Here is a 10,139-nt window from a genome sequence, read left to right as displayed (position 1 = left end):
ACAACCAAATACTTTAGATCTAGATATTAATTCGTTATTAGTTAGGAAACAAAATGATAATAGGCCATATCTTCCTATTCAAATTTTAGGACAATCGTGTTTAGCTTTGTTAGATAGTGGCTCTAATATTTCATTGATAGGGGCACATTCGTTAAATTTATTGAAAAATTCTAGTATTCCCATTATGCCCATTTCATCTTTGCAAGTATCTACTGCAGATGGTACAGTTCAGTCCATTACGGGCAAACTCCAAATTAAAATCACAGTGGCAGATTTATGTAGGGAAATTACATTTTATGTTATTCCTTCCGTGCAGAATTCTATAATTTTAGGTATGGACTTTTTCAATGCTTTCAATAGTACCTTAAGTTGTTCTGATTTTTCTTTTTCCATATCTGAATTTAATTTATCTACCCTTAGTGCTATTCACGATTTTGCTAGTTTATCAAGCTCTGAACAAAGGCAATTAGAGAGTATGATCTCTAAATTTACTACTCTTTCTTCAAAAGACAAACTAGGTCGTACGTCGTTAATCTCTCACACTATCGAAGTGGGAAATCCCACTCCTTTCAGATTATATCAGTACCCCATACCTCAAGCCTGGCAGGCAGATTTAGAAAAGGAAGTAGATTCGATGCTTGCTTTAAATATCATAGAACCTTCAACATCGTCCTACTGTTCTCCGCTCTGGTTAACGAAGAAGAAGGATGGATCCTTCAGGATCTGCTTTGACGGTCGAAAACTAAACAGTATCACAACTAACAGGGATGCTTATCCTATCCCCAGAATAGATGTGATTTTGAGCAAACTTCAGAATGCCAAATACATCTCTTCTATTGATTTGTCTAAGGCCTTCCTACAGATCCCACTGAGTGAAGAGAGCAAGAAGTATACTGCTTTTGCTGTCAGTGGTAAAGGATTATTCCAGTTTGTCACCATGCCTTTCGGTCTTGTTTCTGCTCCTCAGACAATGTGTCGTCTGATGGATTTAGTCATTGGTCCACCGTTAGAGCCCTATGTTTTCTATTATTTAGACGATATTTTGGTTGTCACTCCTGATTTTTCCCTTCATATGGAAATTTTAGATAAGTTATTTTTACGTCTTAAGGAAGCTAATCTAACGGTCAATCTGGATAAATGTCAGTTTTGTCGCCCTAGTCTTAAGTTCTTGGGTTATGTTGTGGATAACCAGGGGCTGAGGACTGATCCTGAGAAAATAGTTGCTATCAAAAAATTTTCCTATACCAAAGACCACCACCCAAGTCCGTAGGATATTGGGAATGTGTGGCTATTATCGGCGATTTGTACCGTCCTACTCTACTTTGTTGTCACCTCTTACTGATCTTTTGAAGAACAGGAAAAAGGGACAGACCATTACTTGGACTCCTGAGGCTGACGAAGCTTTTAGGCGCGTTAAAGATGCTTTAACGAGCGCTCCGGTTATGATGTCACCTAATTTTGATGAGCATTTTTATCTAATGACAGATTGCTCTAATACAGCTTCTGGAGGCGTATTATTTCAGTTGAAAGATGGCTCCGAACACCCCATAGCGTACACTAGTAAGAAGTTGAACAAGGCCCAGAAAAACTATTCAACTACGGAGAAAGAACTCTTAGCTATCATCCATGGGTTAGAAGCTTTTCGTTATTATCTGGAAGGTCGTAATTTCACTATAATTACTGATCATAGTTCCTTAGTATGGCTTCATAGTATGAAAAACCCTTCACAGAGGCTTTCTCGATGGATATGCAAACTGGCTGCCTATTCATATAAGATTGTCCATAGAAAGGCAAACGGGGTAGTGGTCGCAGATGCTCTTTCACGTGTCCATGATATTAATGTCCTAGATCTGTCCTCTTTAAGTCCTGATATGTGGTATCAGAATATGATTGATAGGGTCACTCAAGACCCACAAAAATATCCTGATTTTAAGGTAGAGAATAATATTCTGTACAAACACATCTTAAGTCCGATAGAGTCCTTATCCAATATGTCGGAGTGGAAAATAGTTGTACCTACGCCAAATAGGGAAAATATTCTGCATATGTTTCATGATGAAGTTACGGCGGGTCATTTTGGTTTTTATAAGACTTATCACCGTATTGCCGAATTATATTATTGGCCTGGTATGCGGAAGTCTATAAAAAGGTACATTTCTAAATGCATGGTTTGTGCTACTTGTAAACCAAGTAACCTACCACAGGCTGGACTTATGGGTTCCTTCAGGAACATAAATTTTCCTTGGCAGATGATCTCAATGGATCTCATTGGACCTTATCCTCGGAGTTACAAGGGTAATACCTATTGCCTGGTAGTTGTGGATTATTTCACTAAATTTCCTTTAGTTTGTCCCCTTCGCCAGGCCACAACTCCAGCAATTTTAAAATATTTGGAGGAACAAGTCTTTTTGGTGTATGGTGTTCCTCAAATTGTGTCATGTGACAACGGTCCTCAGTTTGTATCGAAGGCCTTTAAAGATCTTCTAGCTAAATATAAGGTTCAAAAGACCTTTTATAATGCTGCCTACCATCCACAAGCAAATCATACTGAGAGAGTAAATCGCAGTATTGTCACAGCTCTAAGGTCCTATACTTACCCTGATCACAGAGCTTGGGATCAATATATTCATTCCATAGCTCAAGCCATAAGGACTTCTGTCCATGAAGTTACCCAGTGCTCTCCAGCATATTTGAATTTTGGTAGGAATGTGGCTTTATCAGGTGATTATTTTGGTGTAATTTCAGACAATTCCGAAAATCTTCCTCAAATATCTGAGAAACTTCATCGCTTAGATGATCTCCAGACGTTACCTCATATTTTCGCAGACATTAGGAAGAAGTTAAAAACTTCTTACCTAAGGAACCAGCAGCACTATAATTTGAGGAAACGAGATCTGCGATTCTTTGTTGGTGATCGAGTCTTAAAGCGCAATTTTGTCAAATCCAATAAGGGTGATGCCATTTCTGCAAAGTTTTGCCAGAAATATGTCCCATGTACTGTCTCAAGGGTAATATCTCCTTTGATTTATGAATTAAAGGACAATTCGACTAATAAGCGAATTGGTCAATTTCATGTAAAGGATTTACTGCCTGACAACACCATGGACGATGTGGATTCTTCAACTTCATCGGAAGAAGATTAGCTTAACAGGGTTGTTTAAGCTAATATCTTCCTGTGTTTGCCTTTAATTAGTTTTATTATGGTATAGTATTTTAGTTTAAATTGTTAATCACCAGATAATGCCTGACCATAGCAATTTTTATCCTTCGGCATGGCTTGATGATTTCTCACGTATTAGTTATTAGGTACCGAATTCTTGTGTAATACCGCTTGTATGAGTTTATTATTATTTTTTTGTATTATAGATTGCATTTGAGTCATTATCGACAAATATTCTCAAATACTAATCCAGCCAGTAGTATTACCAAGTTAATAACCTCCACTTGTACTCTTAGTTTTGTACTCAACCTCTCAGAATAAAAGGGCTGTTGATTATTATATATTAAGATATTTGGATGTGTGGGCTCATACAAGTATTCTTGCTTAATATAGATGGAGCTATGTTACACTACCATATCTTAGATTATGTGTTATATCTTGGATATTTGATTACATACCTATTATTTTTTTTTTATTGTTTTTATATCATGTCATTGGATTTGCCATATTGGAAAGAAGTTGTGGTTGTTAATTTGTTATTGGGTTACTTTATTGATATTTGTCACAGGTACCTTAAATACTTTATATTAATTCGGATTCTTACTTCCTCCACAGGATGATTCTGGAATGAATTTGGAATTTTGATTTATAAATGAATTCTTGAGTCCTTCATATTTCTTCTTATGAACTAGTCTGTTAATGCTCAAAGTTGGTGAATACGTGGGTTCGAAGTTCAGCAACTGATCACTGCTATCCGATTTCGTAATCCATGTCTTTCTTGTCAGAGTAGGCAGATGTTTATCCATGATAATATTTCTGGTTGGGAAATGGTGTACAACACTTCCTAACCATTCTTGTGCAATTGTTCCAAATATTCCAGGCACATTTTCACACGATAATAGGGAAGTCTAGTTTGCTTATTTTATGTCTCTTAGTTCATAGTATATAGATGCTTGACTTTCCATAGACGTAGAGTCGTAATGTTAGTGATTAACCCACTGGGACAAATTATTGATTTTCTTTTTAGTAGATTCCCTCTTCTTTCCTTAGGCATTAATTGTTGCTTAGATTCAGGAATATCTCCTGGATAATCCTATGTATGTTCACATGAATATACAGTCTTATGAAAGATTGGGAGCTCGTTCCCGTCATATTTTGTATTTACCATGGAGTCATAGAACTTATAAGTTCATCCTTTATTTTTACTATTTAGTTTCGATAGGCTCATATTACCGGATGAGGGTAGATCTAGAGCTAATTTAGTTAGTTATTTAGTATTAGTGAGAATTGGTCCATAAATCTTCCTGATCGTTCTTCTTTGGATATGCTCCTATAAATCTGGTGTCCATTGCTAGTCCGATTTTGGATTAAGTGTCCGATTCTTCACTTATTTTGTTTATTTGGTTGTATAGGTTCGTATTACCGGATGTGGGTGTACGTAGACCTAATTTATTTATATGATTTAGTATGGATGTGAATTGGTCCATAAATCTTCCTGGTCGTTCTTCATTGGATATGCTTTTGTGAATCTGTTGTCCATTGATAGTCTGACTTTGGATTGAGTGTCTGATTCCACATTTATTTTGGTTAATGTGTTTGCATTCCTTTGGTATGTTCACTATTTATATTAGTTGGTATTGGTGAAAATTATTCTATAAATATTCCTAGTTGTTCTTCTCTGGATATGCTATTACGAATCTGGTGTCCATTGCTAGTCCAATTTAGGATTGAGTGTTTGATTCTTCACTTATTATAGTTATTGATTTCATTGGTGACTTTAGTATATGTACTTGCGTTATGGTATGAATTGGCTCTCACCTTTGCCTGGTTGTTCGTCCTTGGATATACTCCTTATAAATCTGATGTCCATGGATAGTTCAACTTTGGATTTACTGCCAATTCGACACTTATTTGTCATTATAAATTATGTCTCATCTTTAGCACTTTTACTAGGACTTCGGGTCATATTTTGCAATTTCCGTTATTTGCTGCAGTGACCATCCTACTTTCCCTTGATTATTAGTGGTGATTATTTGTAATCTTGCGAATCAACGGGGAATGATACACTAAGCACTACTACTCTAGTTTAATATTTTGAAAAAAAAAAAAAAAAAAAATTTTTTTAAATAAAATTTTTTTTTCTGGTGGTTGAAAGGGAATGTGACGTTCCGCCCCTTATAGAATCGATTATTGATGGGAAGATATTATTTAACTATCCAAAATATTATTTAATTATTTTCAGAATTATTTTCTTTCAATGTTTATTCAAATAGAACTTAAACCCATCTCAGAATTTTTAAATGCTTGATGACGTCACATTTAAAACGTGGCAACATTGGTTTCCCCACTTTGACAGCCAATGCTTAGTAGAGGGGTACGAAGGATTCAGCTGTGAACGTGAGCCTTGGATTGCCATTGTTTCTCGAGTGTTCGGTCTGAATCGTAGTGTGCGGGGTCATTAGACTCAATTATTCACCTCTAATTCTCAGTTCCAAATTGATTAAATATTACAATAAAAGTATAGTGAAGTTATCCAGCAGCAGTGGATTTGAAGAATTTTAGAGCATACTATATCCAATGAGTTCTACCCCGGTAAATACACATTTTATTAAGTATTTTATTCAGCCATTTTGGAAGTCCTTGACATTTGCTAACTAAGTTTCACATAGTCTATTTTCATGGTTTTTATGTTTTATTTTCATGGATCAAACTCATCTAGAGATAATTCAATATTCGTTGTTAATTTGTGCTTCCAGTTGGAAAATAGAGCTAATTTAAACTCCATTTTTTATATTCCTTTCAAGTCTACAGAACTCCTATCTTTTGAACGATGATCAAATAAGTATCCATCGCTTAGTCTTACTATATTTCATCCTTGTATAATATATCTATATACCGGTGTATATATTATAATAAAATATTCTTTCACAGTAATTATATTTTGTATTTCAATTGGAAATTACTTGTGTTATTTGACCAAGGTCATCTGATAGCAACCTGATAAAAGGTCAAGCTGTCTAGTCATTCAAGTTTTTGGACTTAATGACCTATTTCTTCTTATTCCCATAGGAATAAAAACACCTCCTCGTATCTCTTGCTTCTTTTTTTTGACATTGGTAGATTGGTAGTAACACCACACTGTGTTTTTTTTAGCACCTACCATGAAATCTTAAAGCCACCCTACAACAACACCAAGGCCAGACCACACAGAGAGAAACAATCAATAGGCGACCAGCCTGGATTATTTCCACATTTTCTTTTTTTGAGTACCTCCAGCTGCTTTCCAACAGTTTTGAGTACCTTCAGCTGCTTTCTACCAGTCTTCCTCTCCTGTACCTCCAGCAGGACAGCTGCTAGCGAGAGTTAGCACCCTTGGGTGCTCATTACATCAACTTCAAGATTAGGAAAGAGTGGTTTGTTTGGGAACATTTACTGTGCTCTTATTAAAGACAGACTGGTTTTGTGATATTTAGTACATTTTTTTTTTATAGTTCAATTGCACACACATTTTTCCTGCTTTATATTTTTTATAGGTTTTTTTTTTCTTTACAACATAATATTTAATTGATAGCGTTCCCCAACACTCTGCAATCTATAAAGGTATAAATTTCTGAGCTCAGATATTTTCCCTGATAATAGTAGTCGGTACTCTTATCTTGATTATTTTTAGGCTGTGTTCCACTTTTGTATAATTATTTAAACTCATTCCATTATTTTAGTATATGTTTAATTAAATTTTTAAAAATTAACTTCACATATTAGTCAAAATTGTAATTATTAACTTTATTTAACTTGAACTTATTAACTTTACTTAACTTTAACTTATTAACTTTATTTAACTTTAACTTTAATTTATTAAATTCATATGAACTTCTGGATTCTAATCCCTCAGATTAGTTTTTGGTTTCACTTGTTATTATTACTATTATAAACCACGAGTTAGGAAAAGGATCTGTGTATCCACTCGTAGGTTTATTTATTCAATAAGGCTTGTGCCTGTCCCACTCACAGTGAGGTATTTATATGTTATATATAGTATCAGGTAGTATTTAATTAAGGTGTACGTATTATAAACGTACAATTATTATTTGGTGAGGGTTCTACTAACCTAGTTGTAAGTTGTACTTCCTGTATTAGAGGTACTCGTAGTCAGTTTTTCTAACCTTATAAAGAGTATTCTTAGATCATAGTTGTATGATGATTTTGTAATTGACTTTCACTAGTATCACTTTTTCCTGTCATGTTAGAGTTACACACTAGTTACTTGTCCTAACTCAGAGATTGTTAAAAAGATCTAGTAGTTACATTCAATAAATATACATTTATTGTGATTTTTTTTTCTTATTACTCCTTTATTTTTAGTAGTATATTTTATAATTTAATAATCTTTAATAACTTTTCACATACTTGTACTACAAATTTAACATACTCTATAGCAGCGTAGAATACCTGGAAGAGCGTTAACCTAGTTATCCTTCTTCTGGCGCCCAAAAATTCATTCTATTTTCAGTATATTATTATATTTACTCTATCTATTTTCTGAACATTATCTTCATATCTTCTTTTCGAGCCATCATTGTCACTTCCTTTAATCTATTGTCTGGCCAAAAATAGCCGTGCAAATTGGCCGAATCCTTCCTTGAGTGTCAAGTGGCCCTTCTCATACATATTTAGCTAGCCATTCAAGTTATCTATCTATTAATGATTTCTCATCTCTAGTCCTGTATCAATTCGATATTCTTTGTCTTGGCATCCTTCCATACAAATACTACTACAAAGTTGTATTTTAGTTACTCCAGCTTCTTCAACGGAGAAGCCACACATTTTTGTCCTTTGGCTACATTAAGTAGATCTTCTTCTTTTTACTACTTCTGTTGGAGTTTACCACTCCCTTTTCATTCACTCCAACAGAAAATCATCAGCGAGTTGTTACAACCGCTTGAAACGTTCGGCGAAAGGGGGAAGATTCCATATGATTGTTCGAGCCACTATGTAAATTTCAACCATCGTACGGTCAAAATTCTTATAATGTGAAACAGCACATACGCTCCAATAACGCAATGTAATAGTTACTGTTAATGGTTTTTCCCTTTTTAAGATAGTCGATCTATATTATACCATGCGAATCACAAAATACTGATGCCATAATCTTGCCAGCCGACTGTTGCGTCTTTTCTCGCTTTTGAATCTGTTCATTACGTGCAGTCCACTCGGCAGACTGTCGATTGGACTCCGAAATGATGGAGCCATGTTTCATCCATTGTAACATATCGACGCAAAAATTTGGTTTTATTACGATTGAAGAGCTTCAAACACTTCTCAGAATCCTTAATTCGTTGTTGTTTTTAATCGATTGTGAGCTCTCGCGGCACCCATTTTGCACGGAGCTTTCGTATACCCAAATATTCATGCACAATATATCCAACACGTTCCTTTGATATCTTTAGAGTCTCAGCTATCTCGAACAATTTCACTTTACGGTCATCGAAAATTATTTTGTGAACTTTTTTGATATTGTCGTCGGTAACAGACTCTTTGGGGCGTCGACTGCATGCATCGTTTTCGGTGATTATTTGGCCTCGTTTAAACTTAGCAAAATATTTCTCAACGGTTGATTTTCCCGGTGCAGAGTCCGAATAATGTCTATCAAGCCAAGCTTTGGCTTCAATAGTATTTTTTTCCAAAAGGCAATGCTTTATTAAGACACGAAATTCCTTTTTATCCATTTTTTTAAACTAACATAAGTTGCTTCACTCAAAGTGCTATATCTCATAAACTAATAGTTCGACAACTGTCAAATTTATATACGCAGACACGCATCTTTTGAAGGTTAGGGCTGACCAGTGATGTGGGAGGGAGTGTCCTTCCCACATCACTGGGGCTGACTAAAAGTCAGTGATGTGGAGACGGGCTCTGCTCTCTCCCACATCACTGCTAAAAATCATATGGATTTAATACCAGTAGTGCCATCTATGTGTCAGCCTACGAACTTTTCATCTCACTTGTGTATCCTCCACTTTCGCTATACCTTCTTAAAGCACTTAAAACCCTGAATTGGTGGATTTCCATAATATTAGTAAGATATTGCTGCGATCGTCTATCTTCATTTAAAGTTACAATTTAGGCTGCTTGTTCTGACGGTATATTTATTAGGATCGCACTCATTTTTCCTACTCATTTTTTGCAAGAACGCACCTTCTCATTGAAAACTCAAGCAGACAACGCACATATCAAATTCTCGAACACAAATATTCTCTTTTAACGTTTTGTTTACTGTTTATTTTCGGAAAAAACACGCTTTAACTTAAAATATAGGTTTGTAGACACCTAAACGAGACGATAGACAAGTATTATAACATTCTGCTAAAAATTAAAAATTATTTTTAAACTTTTTTTTTGTTCAAAAATTATGCGATACTTTTTGTGATTAGTGTATTTTAGGAACTTATTTTTGACGCTATAGGTAAGGAATTAAAAAATGCAAAAAAATTTGATTTTTAAAAATTCTAAAGTGTTCTAATACCATAAACTTTAAGAAAGACATATTATGTCTTTGCCAGTGCAATCCAAGTTCAGATTTTGAAGTAAAAAATCTGGTATATGTTAAGTTTTTTATCTGTTATGTTTATGTTGTTAGGGTGTTATCAAATAAGTATGACAAGCTTTAAGGGGTAATTCTGCATGAAAGAATAATGAAAGTTTGTTTTATAATCATATGTCCGCAAATGCTTCGTTTCCGAGGTAAAGGGCGCTTTACCTGCAAGACGCAAGAAAGTTGCCTAAAGGCATGCGCGGTATGTCGTCAGTTAATTATTGCATGCAACTTCTTGCAATTGCGCGATAAACGGTTTCGTGCCATTTTCTCTGCAAGTTTTCATGCAAGTCTAGGGGAATTTGATTTTTCAACAATATCAAATGTCATTGACACGGATTCACGATTCACGAATACATGCCGATCAGCTGTTTTCTGTTTGTGAAA

The sequence above is a fragment of the Diabrotica virgifera genome, chromosome 4 (genome assembly GCF_917563875.1).
Source record: "Diabrotica virgifera virgifera chromosome 4, PGI_DIABVI_V3a".
Lineage (NCBI taxonomy): Eukaryota > Metazoa > Arthropoda > Insecta > Coleoptera > Chrysomelidae > Diabrotica > Diabrotica virgifera.
Note: the sequence above shows the minus strand (reverse complement) of the source record.